The sequence below is a fragment of the Hibiscus syriacus genome, unplaced genomic scaffold, assembly GCF_006381635.1.
Source record: "Hibiscus syriacus cultivar Baekdansim isolate YM2019G1 unplaced genomic scaffold, ASM638163v2 tig00002237_pilon, whole genome shotgun sequence".
NCBI classification, from domain to species: Eukaryota; Viridiplantae; Streptophyta; class Magnoliopsida; order Malvales; family Malvaceae; genus Hibiscus; species Hibiscus syriacus.
Window position 1 is genome coordinate 17,050,595 of NW_024061918.1, and position 11,367 is coordinate 17,061,961.

An 11,367-nucleotide genomic window follows, 5' to 3' on the forward strand; every position below is an offset into this window, starting at 1 on the left:
TTCCAGAACGATTATCAAGTCAAGATTCGATTGAAAGAGAGGAAATCATAAAGTGGATTGGAACTTAGTGAGGCCAAGGTGACTGCATCTTATTACATAGGATGATATGGAAAGTGACTTATGATAAGTCTATTTCTGATAGTATAGTACATGATTATGTAATTAATATGAAATGTATGTATGTTTGATTATATGAATTGATATGTTTTTGTATGTGCTATATGGTTTATGTAAAAACACTATTAAGTGTTGATGAAAGAATATAAAATAAGTTATGAAATTATAGGAATATAGAAGATAAGTCAAGTGATATATGGAAATGGAAATAGATGTCTACGAAGAGTCATAGGAGAACAAATATAAGTCATATGATAATGAAATATAAGACTATGTGAATGCATTGTTATAAGATAAAATATGTAATAATAGGAAAATATGATGAAAGTGAGTTCGTGAGAAGTGATAAGAACTAGGTAAACATGTGTAACAGTTATATGCATAATAGAAACATGAGTTGGACAAGTACATAGTGATATGATCCACTATTAGAATTAGTATAATAGAGCTTTTTGATTTATTGAGAGTGAAGGGAACTAAATAAGATTGAATTATAGAATGAAAGGGGAATAGTATATCAAGTAGGAAACTTGAATATAAAGGGATTATACGAATATGTAAGATAAGTTATATGCTAAAGATCTATGGAGCTATATGAAAAGGTTATAATGAATATATGAAATCGAATTAAGTAAATATATTAAATTAATACATAAATAAAATACTATTAAATGATATATGTTTAGAAATACGATATAATTTATGAAATCTAAGGGAATATAAAGAAATGTAGCATAAGGTAGATGATATGATATAAGTTATTATATACATATATGATATATGTTATCAAGTAATACAAAAAGACTCCGAAAATTGATAGAACCTATGTGGAAGTGATCTAGGTGTTTTTATGTGCTATATGCATTATATATGATCATATGTGAACGAGATATGATATGTATGTTTACATGAATATCTGAGAAATGATCTACGTGATTATATGCACTTTGGATATATGTTATATGACATGTAAATGTGAATCATATGAAAATGTTCTACACGTAAGTGAATTATGTGTATATATGAATACATGAAATGACATAAATGATAATGCCCATGTTATGTGTCATGAGAGCTAGAGGTATAGTTGGGATGCCAAGAGTCGAGGGTCTACGCGGTCCTTCGGGACAATTCTACGTGGTCTTTCGGGACATATATATAATTCTGTGGAACATGTATGTGGTACTTCGGTACACTTATTTGGTCCATTGTATTATGTATATGTTTCTTAAGGAGTGATCCTTCGAGACATAGTGGTTCTTCGGAACAATCAGTGGTCCTTCGGGACATAGTGGTCCTTCGGGACAAATATTCAGTGCCCCTTGAGGGAATTATACGAGCTGTGGTGACAGCATAGTGCACAACCTCTATGTACTCGCATATATTTAGTTCTCACATGTGTATCATGGGCTAATAAAGATATGATATTAATAAACTTGATATGATGATATGTTTGTTTCCTTGTGAAATGTTATATGTGATATATGATTGTACAAATGGTAATTACAGAATCATATGACAAAAGGAATAAATGATAGTGATATGCATGAAGATGATGATATAGTTGCTTTTGTGTATGTGTTTTATGATAGGACATATATGAGTACATGTTACAGTATATGTGAATGATTATAATTGATTTACATGATGATATAGTAACAAGTTTACAAGATAAATGATATGAATATAAGAGATCATAAGAACTTGAGATAAGAGATATAAATAATTATGACATATATGTATGTATGTATTTGTTACCTGTAAGAGTGTATGAATTGTATGAATGATAATGGTAATTGTTCATGTATGATTATTAGTTAAAGTTTGCATATATGTTTATTGCCTCACTAAGTCATAGACTTATCTTGTGATTGTTTCATACGTAGGTTACAGTAGCGAGAAGAGAAGCGAAGAAGAGCAAAACAGGTTAGCATCTCCCTTACAAAGATTCTAGATCATAAAATAGATAATTAAATGTGTTTGGTTATGTTGAATATAGTTGGCATGTACTAATTGATTGAGTTGAATATGCTCTGATCAATTTTTGGTTATTTTGGTCGATTTGTGTAAATAAATCTCTTTTATTTTAATGAAAGTTTTAAATTTTCTTTGAATTTTTGTCAATAGTCAAAGTTTGAAAAGTCAATGTGACACCTCAGACTCGGATCCGGGTTGGGTACGGGTTTGGGGTGTTACAGTTCTAGATGAAAGAACGAGTAATATAATAGCTAGTGAGATGATGACTTCACTTCAGTGAGTCTAGTTATGTTAAAGTATAAACTGGTTACCTTAGTTGCACTAGTGGGGCATTGTCAGTGCTCGAGGCACTTCAGGGGCTAACTAGGGTGCGAGGCCCGAACACTCACAAGGAGTGGGTTAGCGATGTCATTGTTATATGGCCTGTGGACCTTAGAAATGAATGGGTAGTTATGTGAGTTTAGTACAGTTAGGTAAGCTTCTATTACACGAAAAATTTCAATTCTTACCTCTAGGCTATTCCATATTCAAGATAGGTTGTGGTGTTATTCTGAGATGCACGTAAAATACCTCCGACCACACCACCAGACCTACCTCATGTATTTTTGTTTCAATCATGCATGTATAGTCTCATCAGTCTGATATATCAGATATGTTAAAACTTGGCTTGAAGGCTATGTGAGACTGAGCAAATGCTTTAGTTAGGCGGGAATTGTACCGATGCTATGTGACATCGGGTTCCCCTTTAATGATCTACCTCATGTCTATGTGATGACCAGGAGATCATTCAATATGTTTTGTGGGAATTGAATTGATGCTATGTGACAGTGGGTTCCCTTAGTAATTAGTATTTGATGGCTATGTGAGACCAAATACTAATCAGGTTTGCATTCAGATAATGGACAATATGTTCATGTTTGCATTTAGAAAATGCACAACAGTTTCAGTCTCACATTTAGATAATGTGTATCAGTTACAGTCCTAGGGTTATAGACCCTTTAGTGGTGTACTCATGGTGAAGCCCTTAGCAGAGGACTAAGGAAAACGTTAGACTCCTATTTCAATGATAGAATAATAAAGCCTTAAGTATGTAGAACTTGATCTAGATCATACATGTACTTACTGCTTAGTACTATGTCTTCATCATGCTCGCATTTATGAAATTCTTATGTTGTTCTATATTAGCGATTATACTGTTGGGCTTTGTAAGCTCAGCCTTCGGATGTTTTCCATTGGCAGGTCAGTAGCTTGAGCTGTTCCTGGAGCAACATCACAGCAGGACTTCCAACATCTCTTATATAGTACTGTATTATAGCTTTAGTGGGCATGTGTATTCATATAACCTTACTCATGTATTCAGTTTATTAAACTAATAGTATGTATTATTTTGGTTTTAAATTATGTTTCATGGAGTTTTGATTTTGTAAAATGTTTTATATCAGTTATTTATGTTTTATTTATGATACCATTCAGTGTGCATAAATGGAAAATGAATAGGTTTTAAAAATCATGTGTTGCATTGGTAACCGATATGGCACTTTAGGCCCAATCACGAGAGAGATTTCCTCTGGTTGAGATGTTACACTCCAGTGTTAGTTGTGACAGAGTCCTTGAGGTGCACGAGGTTCCTCAAGGGACTTCATATTGATATCCATGAGCAGTTTGAGGCAGATCTGCCTAGAGTATTTTCAGAGTTGATAATCTAAGGCCATGGAGAGGGTGCAGATTATGAGGAATAGTTTGTTGGGCGAATCAGGTAGCCCAAGTATAAGGACTAGTGTGACAGTAAATCTATCTCAGTAAGTGACAGAGAGAACTAGGGATTCGTATAAATAGAGAAGAGTAACGGCAACCTTGTCACTCTAATCGAGTCAGAGTTCAAGCGTAGGGTCTCATAGGAGACCACCAGCTTCACCATTTGTGGCGAGCTTTGGAGGCTCAGATAGATTTTTTAGGTATATAGAGTGTGATCATTGTGGAAAAAATATAAAGGAATATGCTTCAAGCTTTCTAGGAAATGTTATAGGTGTAAATCCTTGGTACATATAGTAAGGTATTTTCCTAGTTAAGATGGCAATGTCTCAACTCAACTTAGGGAGTAGCCCCAGTGGCTCAGCATGGCAGTGAGACTACCCATAAGGGTGTTGGCTCTATTCTCAGGCAGGAGAGCAGATGAGTGGGTAGACCTATTCTCGATTCTACCTTGGGAGATACAGTTTGTCACGTTGCAGAGAGACAGGGTCAGTACATTGATGATATAGATGAGATGCCAGTTATATTTTCAGATGTCTCAGTTTTCCATATTTGCTTCAGTAGGCATAATTGCATGTATTGCTCGTGGTGTCCAGTGTGCTAGGTAAGAAGAGTATTCATGTAGATGGTCTTAGAGTGGGGACCCAAGTGCCAAGTAGGGTGACATTAGTAGATTAAGCAAAGTTTATCTTTTATATTCTTCGAGGGTTCGTGTGATCGACTGTAGAGAATTTTGAAATTCCAAGTTCAGCGTTAGAGATGAGGATCTCCATGAGAGTGTTAAGAATATCCAAGTCGTCTTAACCAATATGTTGATCACTCTGTTTTCCAGAAACGTCATGACATACCTCAGTCAGTGCCAAGGCACTTTAGTTGATAAATAGGCAACGATGCCCCAAGTACTCTCGATGAGTAATTTAGTAGGGTATATGTTCTGATATAATATTTCTGAAATTACACATTATCTACTAAGAGTATTAAAGTTATGGTAGTGAGTTGCGACTATCAAAGTGCAGAGGTCCCTCTGATCTCGTCAGTAAGCATTCGTACATGAGTAGTGAGTGAATTAGCTAAGTGAAACAAGCCTCGTCAATAGTGTCTTCTTGTGGTATATATGCGCAAGCTATATATAACACTCAGCAGTATGTAACGTTGTATAGTATCACATATTTTAGGTACTTCAGATTAAAAGAGACCAAGTTCGTTAAGTGTTGTATGACTAGCATTAGTGGTTATCAAATAGCTCAGTGATGGTAAGTGTAAGTGAGTGTCAGACACAAAATTTTAGAATCCTTAGTTATAGTGCAGTTGCTAGAGACATATTATTTGTGTTGTGTGCTCTCCAGGAGAGCCAGATGTTGCAAAATTCTAATAAGAAAATGACTGGTTTTTAGTAGTGAGCCCCTTAGATGATCAGGCGAGTAGTCCGTATGTAAACTACAAGGAAAATGAGAAACAGTCCAGTAGTATGGATGAATGTTAAATCAGAGTTGTGTAGTAGAAGTACTGAGATAGACATTGGTCGAGAATCGTATTCATCTATTCGGTAGTCTGTATCGAGACATTATTGGTAAGTGCCACGAGATATTAAGGTATGCACGACGAGTTAGATTTATCTAGTAGGTAAAAGAGGTTATCAGGTTGCGCAGTGAATTAACTCGATTGAGTAAGGTTAGCCAAAGAATGATTTAGTTATAGTAGTGAATGGAGGAGTAGCATTATCCTTTTAGAACGTTTCAAGCGTACGGTGTCAGATTGCAAAAACTTGATTTCTTTATCTTTGTGTTTTTCAAAGGTTTTCGCTTAAAGTTCGACACTGTTAGTTCCTTAATAAAATCGTAGATCGCTTTTGCGAGTTCCGAGTTGCATGTCAAGTTGTGAGGGCTCCTTCCTTCAGAATCAGATTTGATATGAGTTTAGGTGCTTCGAGGATTCTAATTGTTTAACCCAAGGATGTGTTATTGTTTGGACTGAGTAAATTTTGGGGATGAAATTTCTTTTAAGGAGGGAAAAGTTGTAACACCCCATATTTTGGGCTAGTAGTTTCGAGTTTACCCGAGATGTATGTGGACCTCGTGAAATTCACAAATAAATTTTTTGGGCTTGATTAGGTTTGGATTTCGGACTAATTAGTCATAAAAGGGATTTTAAATTATTGGAAAATAAGGAAGGACTAACTATGTAATTTTCCTATTTCTTGTAAGATGACCCTTTTTATTTCACTAACCTTCTTCTTCTCCCTATTTCTTCACTCTAGCTTCTTCTCCCTCTTCTAAGGTAAAGGCTAAATGTGAGTCTTTTGAACCATTTCACATTTCTTTTAAACTCAATTTTCGTTCTAAATTCATCCAGCAACCTTAGTTTAATGAATCAAAGTCTTAGTTTAATCGTTGCTAAAGAAAAGTGGGGGTTTTCATCCAAATCACCAAGGAAAGAATTATGGCAAAGCAAGGAGATTTATTTCAGGATTAAAGCATCAAAGTAGTGTATTTATAATCATTTGGAGTATTAAACTTTCATAAATTTAGAGATTTTGCTAAGATTTGGTGATTTGATCATTTTAGGGTTTAATTTTAAATTCTTAAATATTGAATTTAGGGTTCGAGTATCAATATTGAGATAAACAATATCGATACTAGTTGAATTAAGGCTAAAATTAGGGATTTCATTAGGGAATATCGATGTTACCAAGGTGAGTATCAATATTGCAGGGGTGACAGTATCGATATTGAACCCTTATTTTGTAACAAAATACATTTTTTGTGCTGATACTCATAAGGGTATCGATACTTGACCCTAGGATATCAATATTGCAAGTAGAGTATTGATACCACTCACTTTGGATGGTTAGATTTGACTCGTTTAAGGCTCGTAAGAGATAAATACAATTCATAACAGTAAGACTTAGTCTGTGAGGGACATAAATGACCAAGCATACTTAGACACACTCGTAGGAGTAGGTTACATCAGGTGTAACCAAATTAAGCATAACAAGTCGAAGTATCTTCAATCAAGGATGTATACAAATAGTTGGGATCGAGGATCGTTACATGAGATATCTGATAAGTGGTACGATGAATATGTCAGATTCAGAGGTAGAAAAAAGCTTGAGCTTCAAGAGTGTCAATGAACTCAGGAATAGTAAGAAGTCATTTTAGTTCAAGAGGTTCTGAAGGGAAGTACGATAAGACTGAATAGAGTATTGCTACTCAAAAATGAACTCGAGCCAGATATCGATCTAGCCAATTCCACAGTTAATAAATAAACTTTAGCATAACGTTCGAGATCAGAGAACGAGAAAAATAACAGCTAGTGTGTCCAGCTATGTTAAGGTATACCTAGGTTACCTTAGTTGCACTAGTGGGGCATTGTCAGTGTGTAAGGCACTTCAGAGGCTAACTAGGGTGCAAGGAAAACATTCACAAGGAATGGGTTAGTGATATCACTGTTAAGTGACCTGTGGGCCTTAGATATGCATGGGTATTTATGTTAGTTTAGTATATTCAAGTAAGCTTCTGATGCACGTAAAATTTTAGTTCTTATCCCTAAGTTATTCCTTATTCAAGGTAGGTTGAGGTGTTATTTCGAGATGCATGTACAATTTCTCCGACCGTACCACCAAACATACCTCGGGTTTGTTTGTTTTAGTCATGTATGTATAGTTTCATCAGTCTGGTATATCAGATATGCTGATGTTTGGCTTAAAGGCTATGTGAGACCGAGATAATGCTTCAGTTAGGTGGGAATTGTACGGATGCTATGTAACACCTGGTTCCCCTTCAGTGATCTACCTTATGGCTATGTGAGAACCAGAAAATGATTCAATATGTTTTGTGTGAATTGAACCGATGCTATGTGACATCGAGTTCCCTCAATAACTAGTGTCTAATGGTTATGTGAAACTAGATACTAGTCAGGCTTGAATTCAGATAATGCATAGTATGTTCATGTTTACATTCAGATAATGAAGAAGAGTATCAGTTTCACATTTAGATAATGTGTATCAGTTACATTCCTTAGGGTTAGAGACCCTTTAGTGGTGCACTCATGAAGAGGCCCTTAGTAGAGGACTAAAGGAAGAATGAGACTTCTATTGCAGTGATATAACAATAAAGGCAAAAGTAGGTAGCACTTGATCTAGATCATGCATGTACCTACTGCTTAGTACCATGTCTTCAGCATGCTTGTGTTTATGAAATTCTTATTTTGCTGTAGATTAGAGATTATATTGTTGGTCTTTGTAAGCTTAGCCTTCAAATGTTTTCTGTTGGCATGTCAGTAGCTTGAGCCGTTCGTGGAGCACCGTTGCAGCATGACTTCCAGCATCTCCGACAGAGTATTGTACTGTAGCTTTAGAGGACATGTGTATTCATAGAACCTCACTCGTGTATTAAGTTTATTAAACTCATAGTTTGTATTATTTTGGTTTTAAATTATGTGTCACGGAGTTATGGTTTTGTAAAATGTTTTATATCAGTTATTTATGTTTTATTTATGATATCATTCAGTGTGTTTAAAAGGAAAATGAATAGTTTTTGAAAATCATGGGTTGCCTCGGTAGCCTAATATGGCACTTTAGGCCCAATCAAGTTTAGGGTGTTACAAATCTAGTCTCTTTAGGTATTCATCTTCTAGGATATCCTTATCCTTAGTAGCAATGAGTCCTTTGGGGACCTACATACTCCTAACAACTTCCCTATTAGAGGTTATTTGGGAACCTTAATGTTTGTATGGTCTAAAGTTATTTTTAACATAATTGGATTTAGAAGTTTGACCTTTATAGAATGGATTGATCCAACCTTGTTAAAAAAATCTTTGAGATCATCAAGTTTATTTTGATGATCATTATGAACCTTAGAAAACAAGTTATGCAAATCTTGATTTTTCTTTTCAAACTCAACAAGCTTGATTTGTGTATCTTTCATCTTAATTTCTAGTCCATCATTAGTCTTAGATAAAAGAACATTTTTATTTTTTAAAAATATTTATGCTTTGAAAGCATGTTCTTAAATTCTAAGGCCAATTCATCATAGGCCTCTTGTAGTTCATCAAAAGAGTTTTCATTTAAATTACATGAACTAGAGGTTACCTTATATTCTCCCTCAATGGCCATAAAACGTTGTCTACCTCTTATTCTTCTTCATTGGAGCATTCATCATCGCCTTTTGAGCCTTCTTGGTTAACCCCTTCATCTTTATTTGAGGACACTCAAACTTGGTGTATCTCGGTTTCTTGTATTCATAACAAATGATAATTTTATTCTCTTTGGATTCATTCTTAAAGCTATCATTTCTTTGAAATCTTCTTCCATTTTTTGAATTCATAAATATTCTAAATCCTTTGACAAACAATGCCATTTCTTCACCTTCTTCCTCACTGGAATCATTCTCTTCTTTGGTAGACTTGAGATCAATCTCAACTTTTGATGCGATCATGCCAAGGACCAAACTTCTTCAACACATGATCACTTCATGGACGTTCTACCTTGTTGATTCTAAGGGAGTCTTACCTTATTTTATTATTTATTTACTTATTTATGCATTATATACCGCATGAATATGTTTATCTTATTCTTAATTATGCTTGAATATTATATGCTTTCATTTATATGTATAATATATGATATTCATGCATGACTTATTAATTCACATCTTTATATAACTCATTCAATGCATATGCATCCATAGTTAGCTCATTTGCATTAATAACATAGGTGGAAGCATGCATTCATAATTATCATAGGTCAATTCCTATCTAATTATTTGTTTACATACTTTGTCTAGGTACAAGGATGCTAAGAAGACTAAAGGCAATTGAAGAGTTTGTTGGACAGTTCACGTCAGTCAGATTTATCACCATTTTTTAACATGTTCCAAGCATCTTTGGGTGATGAAGTCTTCTTAATATTTAATCCCCTATCTATTATCTTTCCAACGCACTTTGAATCGTATCAATCCGATATTGGGAGCTCGAGATATGCTTAGATTTCTGAAGACAGTGCAGGCTGGAAATAAATACGGGATTTGCAACCATTCATCTCCTTCAAAGGACTTATGCATGGGAGGAATTAATGAAGACATGCATGGATGAGAAAAGAATATTAAAATGAATCAGTACATTTGTGAGGAGGTGCAAGGATTCATTCAAATGCTTTTAAGTTCATCCATTCATGCATATTCATGCAAGAAGCCAAATAGTCATGTTCACACAAGGGGGAAGAATTTCAGCCAAGATACATTCATGAACATTCATTCATAGAAGACAAATCAACAAGTTCACACAAGGTGGGATGAATTCGGCCAAAGGATGCATTCCATTAAAAGATGAACATTCATTCATCAAATTCATTCACCTTAGCCATGCTTTGTATCTACTTAAAGTATGAACATTTATCCATGAATGTTCACTTATTAAATCTTGTATGTGCATCCTAGACATACTTAGGCCTATAAATATTTTAGGTTTCATTTTGTAAATGAACCAACTTTGTTTAATCAAAACTTGTGTGATTTTCTCTCTTTCTAGTTCTTTAAGAACTATATCGACTTATCAAGTGCTCTTGTGCTTGTGGCGTCACCTATCTTCTATCCACCTTGATACTTTTGGTTCCTATCTCTTTATAGATAGTGGTTCCAATTCCTTTTCTACCACCCCTTAGAGAGATTTGTAAGGCTGTGTTTTTGCTCATTGTAGCACTGGTTCTTCCTTGGTCTTTCTAAGATACTATCCATCATCTTCCATTTTCTTTCATAAACTCAACTATAACCATACCATTATTCCACCATACAAATACTTCTCCAAATCCTTTAAAACATAACATCATCTTCATTTATTTCGTTGCCATTTTTTTATCTTACCAACTTGTTCATTCATACTTAACCATTTCCTTTTAAGTCTTCTTATTTCAAGAACACTTGCTGCCTTCCTAGGTCCTACAATCAAAGTGCAAGTCTTACCTCACCAAGTGGAGTAGGACGTGCTTGTATCAACTTTCTTCTTTTTCATTTTCTTTTCTTCCTTATTCTTGAGTCTTATCTCATGGGTGAAAAGTGACCCAATGAGCTCATCAAGTGTAAGAACCTCCAAATCTTTGGCTTTTTCAATAGTCATCCTATTGGATTCCCTAGATATTGTCAAGCTATTAAGAAATTTTCTATCAATTACTTTATTTAAGTAGAATTTCCCAAAAGCTTTAGTTCATTGATGATGGCAGTAAATTGATCCGATGTGGCTTTGATGTCTTAATTGGGATTCATTTTGAAATTTTCATAATTGAGTGTGAGGATTTGAATCTTCAATTTCTTCACTTGAGTTATAATTTCATGTGTGACTTCAAACTTGTCTCAAATCTTCTTAACATTTGAGCATGAAGATAGTCTATTATACTCATCGGGGCCTAGTGCACAAAAGAGGATATATATGACCTTAGCATTGAGTTGAATGAGTCTTTGGTGTTTATCGGTCTATTTTGTCTTGACCTTCGATACAAAAAGCTTTCCTTGTATCTTTAAAAGAATAGAT